The 17,180-nt window shown below is 48.5% G+C and overlaps 1 protein-coding gene across 4 annotated transcripts in view; it reads left to right on the plus strand.

Annotated features, from left to right (window-relative positions):
• Positions 1-676: 676 nt before the first annotated feature.
• The window catches only part of TMEM200B (transmembrane protein 200B), a 32,241-nt gene continuing 15,737 nt past the window's right edge, over positions 677-17,180 (plus strand). For 2 of the 4 annotated variants that reach the window (XM_081201989.1, XM_081201988.1), the window contains exons 1-2: positions 677-1,290; positions 2,527-2,747. The gene's annotated coding sequence lies outside the window, so the exon portion shown is untranslated. Of the gene's footprint in view, positions 1,291-2,156; positions 2,178-2,526; positions 2,748-10,001; positions 10,123-17,180 lie in introns of those variants that run through there. The other 2 variants (XR_014010096.1, XM_081201990.1) reach the window with 2 other exon arrangements.

Raw genomic sequence — 17,180 nt, forward strand, 5'->3', positions numbered from 1 at the left:
TACAATTCCCAGCAACCATAACAAATGAGGAGTGTTTTTGTGTGTGGAAGATATGTGTCTTAAATCAATGGCTACTAGCCATGATGGCGATGCCCAGTGTCCAAAGTCAGAGTCTTCTGAATACCACTTGCTGGACCCTGCAGGAGGGGAGAATGGTCTTGCTTTCCAGTCCTGCTTCCCATAGGCATCTGTTTGGCCACTGTGAGAACAGGATATTGGGCTTGATGGGCCATTGGTCTGATGCAGCAGGGCTGTTCTTTACGCATGGTGTGCCTCAGCCTTAAAGAAGCAGATTACACACCTCACATCACAGCTACCATAGGAGCCAACGGTTCTAGGGGCCGACGGGGTATTTGCCCCCCCAATAAAATATTTGAGGGGGCTGCCCCCCTCAAATTGATTGTGTGGGGCGAGAGTATTTTATTCAAATTGGCACCCCTGACAGCAACACTTTCCCCAGTTTCGTAAGGGCAATTGAGGGCACCCACCTACCCACAGAGAATATTTCAGAATCATTTCCCTAGGCAAGGAGTTGACGCACCTTCTATTCAATCCCACTCTGAATTCAGCTGTTCCGACACGTGTGTGTGTGTGTGCGGGGGGGGGGTTGATTCTCCGCCCCCGCCCCTGTTTCTTCTTCGCCTTCCCCCTAACCCCTCCCCTCTTGGGCCACGAACTCTTTCCCTCTACCAAGTTTGAAGCGGGAACTGGGCGGGCAGGGAGCCAGCGAGAGAGCGACCTACCTTTTCCAGTTTCAGCCTCGGAGAAGGAGAGCGTCTCGCTCCGCGAATGAACGCAAGGCAAGAAAAGAGCGGGAGCAAATCTCTTCCAAGCGCGATCGCGAGCACAACAATTACAGAGTAACCCGATACGAGAGAGAGAGAGAGAGAGAGAGAGAGAGAGAGAGAGACTCCGGAGACAGAGCGTGTGCGTAAAAGCGCACGAGAGAAAGACTGCAGAAGGAGCCAAAGAACAAATAACGGACTTGGGCGCAACAGAAGCGGGATCTAGCAGAACGATCCTCTTCTGGAGAGGGCAGAGCGAAGGCAGGTGGGCTGGGATCCAGCGGATCTGGCTGGGTCTCTGCGCCGCCGCCGCCTCTGTCTCTCTCCCCCCTCCCCACGTGGCTGCTCCATTTTGCCCTAACTGCGCGAAGCCAGGAGGAGGGGGACCAAGGAGGAGGAGGAGGCATCCACTGCGCTTGGGCCGCCGCGAAGTCGCCTTTGCGGGGGTGGGAAGAAGCCGGGAGCAGCTGCCGAGACTGTGGGGAGCCCGGCGGCGTGGCGCAAGGTAACGGGGGAGCAAGGGAGAGTCCGCGCCGGGCGTTTTGTGCGTCCGCCCTCGGTTCCTGGGCTCGAACTTCTTTTGGCACCTCGTGGAGAGAGAGGGAGAGGAGCGGGCCGGGGCTTTGATGTGGGACGCGGTTTGGCGGAGCGAAGACGCGGCAAGGCTTGGCGACAGAGGAAGGGGGGCTGTTTTCGTGGGGAGGTGGGAGGGGGTGTCTTTGCCTCTTCCCGGCAACAGATCCTCCAGGCTAGGGAAACTCCTCCTGCTGGGGAGCGACCTGCTTTGTGATTTGCCCGCTATCCCATTATAAAAGGAGTAATAATGTTCATAATATGACCATATAAGCCCCAGAGAGAGAGAGAGCGCGACAGAGAACTTCGTAGGAAACTGGCTTTTGCGGAGTCAAACCATTGCTCTGCCCAGCTCAATATCCTGCACGAGGGCTCTCCTGGGTTTAAAGCGGAAGCCTCCCCACCCCCTCCAACCCTACATGCAGTTGCCGGGGATCGAACCCAGGAGCTTCTGCATGCGCAGCAGGTGTCCGGCCGCTGACTTGCGGCCCTTTCCCCTTAATTTGCACGTGGGCGCCGTGGAACTGACGTGTATATGTGTGCATGTGTGTGTGTGTGTGAGAGAGAGAGAGAGAGAGAGAGAGAGAGAGAGAAAGAGACCACTTGGATACAAATCACTTCTCCCAGTAAATCTCCATGGATCAAGCCCTCTACCATTCCACACACACCCCCCCGCAAAAAAGATGAAACAGGAATGCCCAACCAGGGAGGGGTGAACTCCTCTCCCCCCCCCAAACAGTCAGCAACACCCCCCACTCCATCAGGGGGTTGTGTGTTGCTTCACAGGCAGGGATATGAAAGGAACCTTGCTCATGTAAGGTAAGCCAGAGGTCCCCATACATTCAAACCCCACTCAGCGTACATTTAATGCACTTGACTTCACCCAAAGAAACCTAGGAACTGTAGTTCCCCCCCCCCCCCGAGCTGCGATTCCTAGCACCCTTTGTGAAACTGCAGTTCCCAGGATTCTTTTTGGGGAGAGGTGCTTTAAATGTGTGTCAAAATGTGCTTTAGATATATGGTGTGGATGGACTTCATTTTCATATGCATCCTTTTGGTTTTTCTTGCTGTTTTGTGCCCAGCCAAACAAACAAACAAAATCAGAAACTAGTCTGAGAGAAACTCACAGAGGTTTTCTTCTCTCTCTCTCTCTCCCCCCCCTTTCAAGCTCACCTTCGCAAAGAGTCTGTGGCTGCAGCCTGCTCCCTCCCCCTTCCTGACATGTTTCTCTTCGGATGGCTCGGGAGGAACCAGCAAGCTGGGATGCTCCACTTCTGAGCTCCTCTCTCTTCCTCCATCCTCTACGGGAGAGCAGAACCAGGTGCCACTGGGGGAATAAGGCAAGGCGATCAGCCCACACACTTGAAGCAATGCGGTGGTGGACGAACGGTAGGTGGCTCTTTCAAGTTGATTCCCCTGTGGGCTGGGGTAGGTGGGTTGCATTGCCCGTTTGGGGGTGCAGCATCTCTGAAAGGGGTGTCGGGGGCATGCAAGATGTTTGGATGCGTTTGTTAGAAAGGGAACGTCTTGTACTCGTAGGGAGTGTTAAACTCTGCACATAACGTTCTTACAGGGGGGCTCTTTCTTTAGATGGTAAGGTGTATTAATTACTCTGCTTACTTCAAAAGGTAGTAAGGCAACCCTACTGTGTTGGGGGGGTTTTGGGGAGGGGGTCTGCTTTGGGGGGGCAGTTTTTTATGCTGCCTGCAATGCCTAGCCTGATGGCACCACTGCCTGAATTCACTCGCAGAAAGCTTCAAATCTCATTGGACAGCCCCAAAACGACATTCCTAGAAGTGTTATAAGGTTGGGGGGGGGTTGACCCAAAGAGACCTGAAAATGGTTGATGTTCTTGTCTGAACGCAACACTGAGCTAGGCATGTATGCCGGACTCAGTGCAGACTCTTGCTTTCTCAATTGCTGTGCCTCAGATTGGCCGGAGGGCTAAAGTCCGACAGTTGGGGCTCCCCCCCCCGCTGTTTCTTTCTTTGATCTAGGGATCCTTGGGGCAGTTCAGGAGAGGGGGGTTTAGGAAGAGAAGGAACATCCGTTGTTTGAAGCCCAAAGCTTAAAGCTCTGGAAGGAAGACTGGGGGTGGAAGCATGTCCATAAATCTAGATTCTTGGCGCGGTGACAAAATCATAATAATAATAAAAAACCCTCCCGGGTTTTATAGGACTGGTGGGGCTGCAGAAGTGCCTGTAGCATTTCATTGTTTTTTTTAATCGAGGAGGCGGCTGTGTGCCTGAGCATGGCTATGTGCAGGGAGGGAGGGAGGGAGGGAGAGAAGCCCCTTGGCAGGTATCCATCCACTGTTGATAAAAAGAGATTTAAAGCAAGGAGACAGGCTTTCCAGCCCGAGAGAGAGAGAGAGAGAGAGAGAGAGAGAGAGAGAGAGAGAGAGGAGATGCAGTGGGGTGAGAGTTCAAGACAGTGTCAGGCAATATCCTAGTAAAACTAGCTGGACTCATGATTCCTCCTCTGGGGAAGGGCCATAGCTGAGTGGTAGAGTGTCTGCTTTGCATGCAGGAGGTCTCAGTTTCAGTTCCTGGGGCTGGGACTGTCTCTTATCTGAAACCCCAGAGAGCTGCTGCCAGTCACTGTAGAATAGATCATGCTGAGCTAGATAGACCAATGTCCGACCCCAGTTAGAAATTAGCCAGGCGCCAGGCGCGTTTTTCAACTGGCACAGGTCCAGTTGTGACCATCTGGAGATCTCTGGATGCCAGGATGGCAACCAGTGTAGCCAGTGATCAGGAACGATGGGAACTGTAGTCCCCTGGAGGGCGCCAGGTTGGGGAAGGATTATCTGAGCCACTGTTGTCAATTCTGACTGGCAGGAGTTCTCCAGATCCACTGGCAGAGAAGTCTTTCCCAGGCCTGTTATCTTATATCATTTTTTTAATTGGAGATGCTGTGGATTGAGCCTAGGGCTTTGCAAAGCATGTCCTGTGCCAATGAGCTGACTCTCAAGTGAGCATAGAATTGCAGCCTTAATTACACAGGGTGGGATTCAGTTAGGTGTTACTCAAAGTGGACCCACTGCAATTAATGGACCTAACAGAGCTATGCCCATGAATTTCCATGGTTCTGCTATGAATTGCACTTCATTGAATTCCACACATACCGTAAAAGATCCATAGATGTCAAATATCCCCATTCACTTGGCACATTCTCACCTCGCTCCAATAATGTGACCTACTCTCTCCTGTTCTTTTACCGTTGTTGGAAAAAAGTTATTAAGCACAAAAAACCCTCTCCTCCCTTTGTGCAACCTTTCCTGTATGTAGTAGAAGATGATTTTCAATAGCTAATGGGGGATCAACATTTACAGTGCAATTCTGTATAATTAAGTTCAATGGGGCTTACTCCCTGGTAAGAAGTCTCTTCCCACAATTTTGTTTAAGGAAACTCTCCCCCCCCATGGAGATTTTAGGCTGTGATGCAAAAAACCCCACCTCATTTCAGAAGACTTTTTCTTTAGCAGTTGCTTAAGCAGAGCTCCCAAACTGTGCTTTAGATTCCTCTTATTAATGTGTGTGATGCAAAACATGGAGGAGCAGCGTGGAGGGAAATGGTTATAAAACCTCTTGAGAGATTATCTAGAACTCAAATTATGACTCAAGCCTTTCCCCACTGTTCATCGCACAGCAGAAATTATTATCGTTATGCTTCCATCAATGTAACATTCATTTGCAAACGTGAAAAGCAAAAAGCCACCTTAGCTCCATGCAGAGCACACACGTTGTATTGAAAGGTCCCAGGTTCAGTCCCTGCCATCTCCAGCTAAGGCTGAGAAAGGTCCCTGTCTCAGATTCCCTGGAGAGCAGCTGCCAGTCAGTGTAGAACGTGCTGAGTGAGATGGACCAGCTATCTGACTTGATAGTTTTCTGCATTCGTATGATACTCTTCAAATACATTCGTAATGTTCAGCTCTCACTTTAAGCAGTGCTGGTCCAAACTAAAAGTGGAGTTTCAAGAACATGTTGATGCCCCATCAAAGGACAATCTCTTTTTTTTCAGGGGGAGGCAAAGGAATCCCAAAATGGAGTGGTGGGAAGGAATGTATCCATGCAACACAGCAAGGCAGTGGATGTTTCCCTCGTGGCATCCGTTCTATCAGACTGCAGAGCAGGGGGAGAGAAGGAAGGCAGGACTATTATTCCATTGGCTCTGCTGAGAGACCATCTACTGCCTTGGGCTCTTCCTCAGCCTAGTGGTAGCATCCATTCCATCAGGCTACAGAGCAGAGAGAAGCAGAGCTATTCCGTTGGCTCTGCAGAGAGACCATCTGCTGCTTTTGACTCTGCACCCAAAAAATGTCCCCTAGCAGCAGCCGTTCCATCAGGCTACCTAAATTGCTTCCTAGCTGTTACGAGAACGGTAACTTTCAGAACTTGTGCCTGCCTTTTTCCTTCTCCTTCTCCATCCCTGTTTCCTTTTGTGTCATGTCCTTTAGATTCTAAGCTTGAGGACGGGGGCTGTGTGACTTTGCATGTCACCCTGGGAGTATTTTTGCCTGAAGAGTGGGATGAAAATGCTTGTTGTCAAGGGAGCCTGTCTGCCATCCTAAAGGGGACCTTCCTTCCCACTTAAACATACCTTCAAAGTAAGGGCAAAGGATTGGCATTGTTTGCTCTCATTGACATTGTCCTATAGCCGGACCTGATTGGCTCTGCGACACCTTGGTGTTATCACGTTCACTGTGTGATCCCTAATTGGTTGGGATCACAGCAAAAAAGGAGAAAGCCTTTACAAATGGCACAGAAACAGCAGCATGGCATGAATCCCTAGTTGGAAGACTACTGCAATATTTCAGTAAAAATGAGATAGGCCCCCTTGCGCCCATACTCTACTGTAACAAAGTAATGGCAGTAATCCTATACACTCACCCTGTTCATTCCCTTTCCCTTTAAGTGCTTTGCATAAGAACATAGGAAGCTGCCTTATATGGAGCTGTCAGACCATTGAGTCATCTAACTCATTACCTTTGACACTGACTGGTAGCGACTTTCTCAAACGCCAAGTGGGCTTTCCACCCCCGTCCTACTTGGAAGTGCTGGACCTAGGGCTCTCTCGCTGAACTATGACTGCTTGGTCTCCCTCGTGGCATTTTCCAGATTGTAAGCTTTTGGGGGCAGGGATCTGACCACCTTGGAATAAGTCTCGAATTAGTTCTCTTCCTAAGACAGTCTGCATTAGCAGATGGCATTTCATCAGTCCGTGGTAATACCAAGCGCTTTGGTGGTTTGGCATGGCAGTTAAAGGGAAATGCTGGGGAACAAATTGGCAACTGTTTCACTCTGAGAAACTCAGGCAACACACATGTAAGACATTTGTTGAACTAGGGAGGCTGGGGAGTTCCATGGAGGAGAATTTAACATCATGCATTTTTTTTAAAAAAAGAAATATGGATATGCCCAAGTGCAAAACATGTTGCTCTAGATTTCTGGCTTAATTATTAAGGATGGGAACCAGCTTCGCTTAAAGAATGCCAAAGTGCTGAGTAGAAATGCTTTGCAGGAGTTGGCCGCAGTGTGCTAAATGGTCCCACGGGTATGAGTCAGGGTATATTTTTACTTTTTTGCTTTCTGTTATCCAGAGATTCCAATTACAATCATATCTTGGTTGTCAAATGCCCTGGAACTTGGATGTTTTGGCTCCTGATTGCCGCAAACCTGGAAGTGATTGTTCTGGTTTGTGAACGTTCTTTGGAACCCAAACGTCTGATGGGGTTGGAGCTTCCTGCAGCCAATCGGAAGCTGCGCCTTGGTTTCCGAACATTTTGGAAGTCGAATGGACTTCTGGAACAGATTCCACTCGACTTCCATGATACTACTTTATATATATGTTTTGTATCCAGAGCCAGTGTGGTGTAGTGGTTAAGAGCAGTGGTCTCGTAATCTGGGGAACTGGGTTTGCGTCTCCGCTCCTCCACATGCAGCTGCTGGGTGACCTTGGGCCAGCCACACTTCTTTGAAGTCTCTCAGCCCCACTCACCTCACAGAGTGTTTGTTGTGGGGGAGGAAGGGAAAGGAGAATGTTAGCCGCGTTGAGACTCCTTAAAGGGAGTGAAAGGTGGGATATCAAATCCAAACTCTTCTTCTCCTTCTTCCCTTCCAATTCTAGAGTTCTATTATTTTCATGTCTCTCTCCTCCCCTCCTCTCACTGCATGTCGACCCCTCCATCACCAACAGTCTTAGTGAAGCGTGATGTGGGTTTTCAGAACAGAGCTGTGGCTCCATGGTTGAGCATCTACTTTGCACATGGAAGGTCCCAGGTTCAGTTCCCAGTATCTCCAAGTGGGGCTGGGAGAGTATCCTGTCTGAAACCCTGGAGTGCTGCTGACAGTCAGTGTAGGCCAGGCATTGGCAAACCTGGCCCTCCAGCTGTTTTGGGATTACAACTCCCACCATCCCTAGGTAACAGGACCAGTGGTCAGGGATGATGGGAATTGTAGTCTCAAAACATCTGGAGGGCCGAGTTTGCCTATGCCTGGTGTAGGTAGTACTGAGCTAGATGGACCAATGAGTGTGACCCTGTATCCGATGTGCCTAACATTTCTGATTTGATATGTTTGAATGATGTGCTTCTTCTGACTTTAAACCATCACCTTATCTACCACCCCACCTATTTACAGATTCATAGAATACATAGAACGTGTGTTTGCATGGTGTATTTAAAATATTGCATCTAGCTACATTTTACTCAAGAGTAGACCCACTGAAATTAATGGACCTAAGTTAACCACACCCACTGATTTCAGCAGGTCTAGCACTGAAAGCAACCCTTGCTTCCCAAAAAAGATAATTGCAATTCTGAAATGGGCTTTGCTTGTATCCATATAGGGTGTTGCAGGAACTGACGTTGTGAAATCACATATTTCTCTGACCCGCATCACTGTAGAGAAGGGCAGCAAGGGAGGAAAGGGCTCCTGCACCTTTAATACAGTAGTACCTTGGGTTACAGACGCTTCAGGTTATGCGTTTTCAGTTTGTGCACCACACCAAACCTGGAAGTACTGGAACGGGTTACTTCTGGGTTTCAGCGCATGCACAGAAGCGCCAAATCGTGACCCGCGCATGCGCAGAAACGGCACTGCAGGTTGAGAACGTGCCTCCCGCACGGATCACGTTCGCAACCCGAGGTTCCACTGTAGTTGTGTAGGAAGAGGGGGTTTCTTCAGGCTGTCATGTGGCCCTCCCCTTTTTTTATGTCTAGCTGCCCTGCCATTCAGTGCAGGGGAAAGGGCCATGGCTCAGTGGCAGAGCATCAGTTTTGCAGGCAGAAGGTCCCAGGTTCAGTCCCAGGTTCAATCCCTGGCATCTTCAGGTAGGGATGGAAATGTCCCCCATCCAAAGCCCCAGAGAGCCACTGCCGGCTGCTGCTGCCGATATGGAGAGAGATGGACCAATGGTCAGACTTCGGTGTGATGCTGGATGAGGGTGAACAAACTGAAGCTTGATCCAGACAAGACAGAGGTGTTCCTGGTGAATCAAAAAGTCAGACAGGCTCCCCCTGAAAACTCCGGTTCACTGCTTGGGTGTGTTCCTGGATTCAACCCTAAGGCTAGATGCCCAGGTGTTTGGGGGGTGTCAGCTGCACCACTTTCTGAAGATGTCTGATCTGGCCATAGCGATGCACAGCTTAGTTACACCCTGTTTGGATAACTGTCATGTATTCTGCACTGGACTGCCTTTAGGAAGTGCTGGGAAACTTCAGCGGGTCCAAGATGCTGCTGCCAGATTGCTGACCAGATCTGGTTATAGGGAGAACAGAAGCTCCTGTTACAACAGTTCCACTTCAATTCAGTGTGCTGGCTATGACCTACAAAGCCCTATACAGCTTGGGTCTAGGCTACCCAAAGAACCTTATCTCCCTGTATGAGCCTGCCTGAGCTTTGAGGACTTCTGGGGAGGCCTTTGTCTCAGTCTTGCCACCTTCACAGGCAGGTTGGTAAGGACACAAGACAGGGCCTTCTCAGTGGCTGCTCCCAGATTGGGAATTTGCTTCCATGGAAAGTAGACAGGCCCACTCTCTGCTTTGCTTTCACCAGCAGGCAAATACTTTTTTTTGTACAGACACTAACTGGCTGTCTTCTGAGGGTGGGTGCTGTATATGTTGTCTTTTGTGTGTGCATTCAAACAGTGTCAACTGTATCTAGGGCTGTTTTTAAATAGGGCTACTTTTTTAAAAAATATTTATATTGATTGTATGCTTTTAGCTGCATTTGTTTCAATTCATGCTGGGAGCCTCCTAAGATCCTGTAAGAGGGGAAAAGGTGGGATATAAATAACATAAAACATAACAGGCAGCTTCCTATGTAAGTGTAGCCAGATTTCTGTACATGTAAGTTTTCTCTTACAAGGCAAAATAGCATCTTTGGTGAAATTACTTTAGTTGGGGAAACGCTGTGGGAAACAAGAGCAGATCTCCCCTCTCTCAGCACCACTGCCCTGATCAAGATGGTGCTCCCCTCCTTGAGGCAGTTGTTTGCCATTTTTAAAGAGATGGGAGATCAGATCTTCACCATCTCCTCTCTTCCCACCCCCTTTCGACCTTTTACATCATTGTCACCAAAACCCAAGGGTTGCGGTAAGTAGCTGGACGTTTGTGAGGTTTGTGCTGTTACTCCCTTGTAGACTCTTTGCAGAAAGAGCTCTGAAAACATGGATGAGGAACCTGCGGCCCTACAAATATTTCTGAACTCCCATCACCATGAGCAATGCGCCATGCTGGCTGGAGCTGATGGGCAGTTCAACAACATCTGGACGGCCACAGGTTAGCCATCCCTGCCTTAAAATGTCCTCCTCTGTCAAGTATGGTTAACAGCATAAGATTTGCAAGCTCAGAAGGACAAACATGGGGCTTTCCAACAGTCTGATTCTCTTATGCCATCCCTCCAACTACAGGCCCGTTCAGAGCTGGCTGTGCTACGAGTTACCCTAGCTCAGCAGTTCTCAACCTGTGGGTCCCCAGATGTTGTTGGACTACAAATCCCATCATCCCTGAGCTCTGGCCTTGCTAGCTAGGGGTGATGGGAGTTGTAGTTCAACAACGTCTGGGGACCCACAGGTTGAGAAAGGCTTCCCTAGCTTGTTGCAAGGATCTGCCCCATCGGTTCTATGCGTGCTCTGACCTTAAGCTTATCAAAAGAGTTGAGCAATGCAGGTGCCCTGATTTCTGAAGATACTAAATGGCTGGAAAGTGTGCAGTGTGTTTCTGTAGTCTTTGGTAGGAACTGGATTGTGCCAAACGTAAAGGCTCCAGGCGGCCAACTCATTTGGTGACCCTTCTGCTTTATGAGAGACTGCGGTTCCCTTTCCTAGCTAGAGAGCTGAGTTTAATTAGCAGTGTGGAAATGGGGGCGGGAGACAGTAGACTCCGTAATTAGCATTTGGCCATTGCACTGAATAGTTCAGCATGCCACTTCTGTCATACAGAAGACTGCACCAGACAGGCTCAAGAGCCCTCCTTTAGGAAAAGGAAAGGTTACTGCAATCCTTCATTATTATTTATTAAATTTGTATGCCGCCCTTCATCCGAAGATCACAGGGCAGTTCGCAACAGAAAAATGAGGACAGAATAATACATAACAAAGCAAAAACAAGAATAAAAACTGACCACTAACCCACCTCCCACAACTACACTTAAAAGGCCATGAAATGTTAACCAGCAAAACGCCTGGTTGAAGAGAAGCATTTTCACCTGGTGCCTAAAGATATGCAATGAAGGGCCAGTCGAGCCTCCCTGGGGAGGAGAGCATTCCACAAATGGGAAGCCCCAGCAGAAAGGCTCATTCTAGCGTTGACACCCTCCGGACCTCTCGAGGAGGAGGCACAGAAAGAAGGGCCTCAGAAGATGATCGCAGGGTCTGGGGCAGTTCACACTGGGAGAGACAGTCCTTGAGGTATTGAGGTCCTGAGCCTTTAAGGCTTTATAGGTCAAAACCAGCACTTGGAAACTTAAGTGGAAGCAGTCAGGCCAGAATTGGTGTAATATGCTCAAACCATCTCGTCCCAGTGAGCAACCTGGCTGCTGAATCCTACACCAGCTGAAGTTTTGAAACCATCTTCAGAGGCAGCCCTATGTATAATGGTTTGCAGTAATCTAACCTAGAGGTTACCAGATACTCATGGAACTGTGGGTTTGATTCTGCAATGGCTGTGCACACCTACTCCTCTTCCGGGAACTGGTGCATGCAGCCAAAATCAGCAGGATTTAACCTCCACTCATCAACTGATGAGCAGGTATTAAATCCTGTTCAGTTTGGCTGTCTGTGCCTATTCCTCTGCTGGGAACAGGCGTGCCCAGCCAAAGCTCATAAGGGGCTGTTTGAAAGCCCTTTTGCAAACAGCCTTGCACTGCTCTTTTGGTGATTCAAAAAAGCAGTGTGGGATTGTTTGCAAAAGCTGTTTCAGAGAGCTCTGCACTGCTCTTAGGAGCCCCAACAGCCAGGGCTTCACAGTGCTGTCAAATCTGATGTCGCTATGATGTCAGGTGATTGACAGGAGAGAAGCCCCAACCACCTGTCAGATTTGGGCTTCCAGTGGTGGAGAGATAAGGATCAGGTCTTCTGGCCAGAAAAGGTTCCCCACCCTTGATATATAGTTTTGAACTAAGCATCTAGTTCTTCTTCTGCAGGCTTCTGGGATTAATGCACAGCAACGGTGCCAGGGCCATAAACTCTGACATTGTAACCCTAGTGGGCATTCTACCAGTTATTTGAGTTCATTTCTGTGTGCACAATCTCTTAGCAGGCCTTCAGAATCCGTCTACGTGAAAGAGATAGATAGATAGAAAATGGAACTGAGCCCAGGAATTCTCCCTGCTTTTACGGAAATGACACTCTTCGCTTCCATCTCTCCTGTGACTCTGAGCTGATTGCTGCTGTGTGCCAACTTGTGGCTTGGGTCCAGCTCCGTAAAAAGAGCAGTTCTGTTGACAGCTCTCTGGTGGAGAGAGCAAAAGTGCCAGTTAACGAAGGGCACATTCACAGATCACGAGCCCGCTGCCAGCTCTTCCCAACTGGAGCGTCCTTACCATTTCCAAACTTCTTTTCACATTCTTTTTGCGTTAATCTCATGCCACATCAGACCTTGTTGCTGTGTTTCCTGAACAAAGAGTGTTCTGTATGAAGGATGTGGCCAACATGACAGTCAAGTCTGGGCAATGGGATGGGCTTCCTTTAGTCCGTAGCTCAGCGGTAGAGCAGATGGTTTGCATGCAGTTCCCAGGATCGATCCTTGGCATCTCCGGTTGGAAAGAGCAGGTGGCAAGCAATGGGAAAGAGACCCTGAGACCCCAGTCAGGCTGCCAGTCAAGAGTAGACAACACTGGGTTAGATGGACAAAGAAGACAGCTTCCTGTTTTCATGATGCTTCTGATTCCCACAATATCCATGTGCAGGGTGCTCAGGACACCGAAATGTGGGTTGACAGGGTGGGGAGAGAAACAACCTTTTAAGTTTGCGTTTTATTGTATATAATGCCTTCCCCCGCATGGTGGAGTTCAAGGCAGTGTTCATAGGACTCCTGAAAAGTCTCCCATCCAAAGACTGACCAGAGTAAGACCTGCTTAGCTTCAGCAAGGTGGCTGCATCATATACCTTCAGACCATGTTGTGAAGTGCACATAGCTATACAGTGGTACCTTGAGTTACAGACGCTTCAGGTTACAGACTCCACTAACCCGGAAGTAGTACCTCGGGTTAAGAACTTTGCTTCAGGATGAAGAACAGAAATCGCGCGGCGGCAGAGGGAGGCCCCATTACCTAAAGTGGTACCTCAGGTTAAGAACAGTTTCAAGTTAAGAATGGACCTCCAGAACGAATTAAGTTCTTAACCCGAGGTACCACTGTATTGACATAACTCCAGCTGACATAACTATAATGGCAGCAGTGTTAGAAACTGATATATAAAAGCTATTCGCCATATGACCCCTTACACCTTGGTTACGGGCACACTAACAGAATGTTTAGGCCCCTTCTGAAAAAAGAATATTACAAGGCTGAAAATGAATTGTGTGTATTGTCAGCTCCAGCTAAAATCAGACTCGTGCCATAGCACAGCACCAAAAAAATGCTGCTGTGTGCCAGCCAGTCAGATGGTGGAGATGTCGGGTGCCATCTTGGCACCCGGGCATCTTCACTTGGTTGCAAGTGACCAATAACCAGGTGCAAAATGCACCTGGCTAATTTCAAATACTGTTTGGCAGGGTGGGTCTTCATTGGAGTGTCAGTGGCTGGCACGAAGTCAGTAGCGGGCAGCGGGGCTTACCTGACCTCCCGTTGCTGCTGCCTGCCAGGGGCAGAAGGGGCAAGGTTGGCACGGTGCAAATGCACTGGCAGAACCAATCCATACTCCTGCTGGTTCAATGGCACTGCTCCATCCTTGCTACTGCCCTCTCCCTGGCCCAGGAAGCTGCAGCAATGCTAGTGTCCCTGGGTAGTCAGATAAGTGCCACCACCTCACTGACATCTGCTGTGCTAAGCCTACAGTCCTGTGCCAGCTTACTTGGGAAAATGCCTTGATGACTACAGCAATACTAACTTCTGAGTAAACATGCATAGGATTGCCTTATGAATCAGGGTTCAGGGGGTGTAATAACATGCTCTTAGGGGCTTTTTTTGCAAACAAGCATTACTGGTGTAACGGTGCACACAAAGGACATTTTCACGCGTGGGATTAAGGGGAAGAAATCTGACGAAGATCACTTCTGAAAGTGAACCTACCTAATTCGCACATTTTCGGAAAAACAGGAGAATTGAAACATAGCTCTGCCATTTTAATGAGTCATAATGTCCTGATGTAGCATCACTCCAGGCACTTTGGGAAAGTTAAACGATAGCTCTGAGCCGCCCGTTGAGCATTGCAACACTGCTGTTGTAGCGGTCTACTCCCATTCTAGCCAGCGCAGGGGTTCACAAGAGGGCACTTTCCTCAGGGTCCTCTTAGTTTTGGAGCCCATCTTACTGAGAGGACAATGGGCTTCCCTTCAACACAAGACACACTTCTTTTATCACTTGTGAGTGGGCTTTCCAAAAGCTATGACTTGTTTGCTTATCATTGGCATTTTGTGTGTGTGTGTGTTTTATCAGTGGAGGGTTATCACACACACCCTTCTGTTCTCTGCAGGTTAACACAGGTTACCATCCAAGCAGGAATTATTTGCATGACGCAGTTAATGCGATCGTATCATTTTTATAAAACAGAACTGATGGTACTTTTTGTGCATGTTCAATTTCGAACATTTATAGGGTGCTTAATCTTGTAAGTCTGGTGAGGTGTTAAGGTTTGTTTCACATGCTTTCTTTTTTAAACAAAAAACACACACCCGCCAGTGAGTGTGTGACAGGTCCTTTTTAGACCACATTCTGTTGAGAAACTCATGTGGCTGCTGTGACCTATTTATCTGTATAACCTAGAACGCAAGGCTGGACAGGAAAGAGCAATGGGAACAGAATTATAGGGATGACTAATAAGCAGCAGCGGAAACCTTGCTCCATGGGGTCTCCAGGTTTGGCTGCCCCCATCCCAAGAATAATTTTTTGGAGCTGAAAAAGGTGTGAGGAACAGGGTAACCAAGCTCACATTCACACCATCCAGTTAAAGCACATGACTTTGTGCCAAAGAATCTCGGGAACTGTAATTTGTTAAGGGTGCTTGGAATTGTAGCTCTGGGGTATGTGTGTTAAGCTAACATTCCTAGAACACTTTGAGGAAGTGGTCTAAATGTGCTTTAAATGTATGGTGCTGATGTGACTCTCAGATGCTCCAAGGTGCATTTAAAAACCCTCAGCCTCTTCTACAAGGAAAGGTCAAATACTTTGGAGTTGGTTTTTTTGTTTTGTTTAAGGGGAAAACCACCAGTAGAACCCTGTGTATGTCTACTCAGAAGCAAGTCCTGTTGAGTTCAATGGGGTTTACTGCCTGCTGAGTGTGTGCTCAGGGCTGCAGATTTTAGTGGGACCTGCAACAAAATGTTGCGGTATCTGTTCACTCTTCCAGTCCACAAGCCATGCCTTCTCCCATAATCATCCATTCCGCTCTAGTTTTCCTACCCCTCCACTGTCAGCAAGCTCAGCCCTTTGAGAGTGTGCAGCCCTTACTGTGTCGCTTTTGGGGTAGCCCTTTTTATAAGTCTTTCGATTCCAGCGATTTTTGTATTTCTGAAAAATGTTGGGGTTTCTCCAAGCCTGCTGATATTTCCCTCCTGTGCATGGGCAGTGCTGTTTTGGAGACAGTGCTCCAGTAGAGAGAAGGGTGTGTGTGTGTGTGTGTGTGTGTGTGTGTGTGTGTGTACATAAATATGGACAAGCATATAGAAGTACTTTTTCACTTTCTCATAATATTAGAGCATGGAACTTACCCAGTGAAACTGATTCGTAGCAGATTCATCATTGGTAGCAGAGAGAAGCTTCTCCAAATCACACATACCTAATGGTGGGATTCATTGCAGCATTGACCACTAGCCGAGATGGCTGTGAAGTGGAGTGAGAGAAATTGGGGGGTGGGGAGAGAATCAAATTCCTCAAGGCTCTGTGGTGCAGTGGGTCAGTACAGTATGTCTTTGCTGTTTACCAGAAAGCTGCTGGTTTGAGCCCACCCAGAGAGCCCAATGCAGAATTCCTGCATTGCAGGGGGTTGAACTAGATGACCCTTGCGGTCCCTTCCAACTATTATTAATTATTATTATTATTATTACATCTGAAGGTAGCCCTGTTTAGGGAAGCTTTTAATGTTTAATAGATTATTGTATTTTAATATTCTGTTGAAAGCCGCCGGGAAACCCAGCCAGATGGGTGGGGTATAAATTATCATCATCATCTACTGTTCTGTGGTTCTAAGACTTATTAGCAAAGAGGGCAATATGGCACCTCCATGTTCCTAGGCAGTATATCACTGTAGACCAGTTTCCGGGGAGCAGTTGTGGGAGAGGGCTATTGCATGGGCTTCCTGAAAGCATCTGGTTGGGAACTGTGGGAAACCGGATTGGACGGACCATTGCTCTGATCCAGCAAATTTTCTCTTATCACGCCTCTCATAACAAACTGGGTGGCTGAGTGCCAATCATCCAGGACCACAGAGGCTCTTCTTCTGATAGGTGCCACTTACAGTAATGCCACATAACTGAGCTTGTAAGAGGTGAAATTACGCCAAAAGCAAATGTTCATTTGAAGGACCAGTGGAAAGCTGCTTACAGTGGACGAGATTTATCAGGGTTTGAGCCAGCGTTATTCTCAAAGCCAAAGAACCAGAATGTGCAGACAGCAGGGGATGATCTGGCACAGCCAGGCAGGTGACTCAGGTGACCCTTTAGGGCATCTTTATCCAAGAGACCCTGAACAGCCACAGAGGAAGAGAAAGCACTTCACACGTTGTAGCTGATCTAAGGAGAGTTCCAAGTTCTTAGTTTCACTGGAGGTGGGGACAGGGGTGGTTCAAAGAGAGCCCCCGACTCCCTGGCCGAAAAGCGCCGCTGTCTGGTCTTTTGTCTGTAGACTCACTATATTCAGTCTCTGGACTCTCTATTCAGACACTGGGATTTCCCAAACAGGGCTTTGCTTCATAAGGTGCCAAGCATTCGGGTGACCTTTGTGGCTTTGGCAGAACGGAGCCGGCGGTGCAGCAGGAAGGCGAGGCCTGAAGCAGGTCAGTTACAAAGGAGGCTCTGAAGAAGCTGGGCTTGCAAACAAAAGTTTGGCTCTGGGTGCCGGAGGCAGGAAAAATACGCAACCCTTTGATGTCTTACCACTCTCACTGTTTCTCCTTTTGTGCCTTTTCCCAGCCTGCCCTTAGCGCTGCCTCTCTCTCTCTCCCC

The sequence above is a fragment of the Podarcis bocagei genome (genome assembly GCF_964188305.1).
Source record: "Podarcis bocagei genome assembly, chromosome: 7".
Taxonomy (NCBI): Eukaryota; Metazoa; Chordata; class Lepidosauria; order Squamata; family Lacertidae; genus Podarcis; species Podarcis bocagei.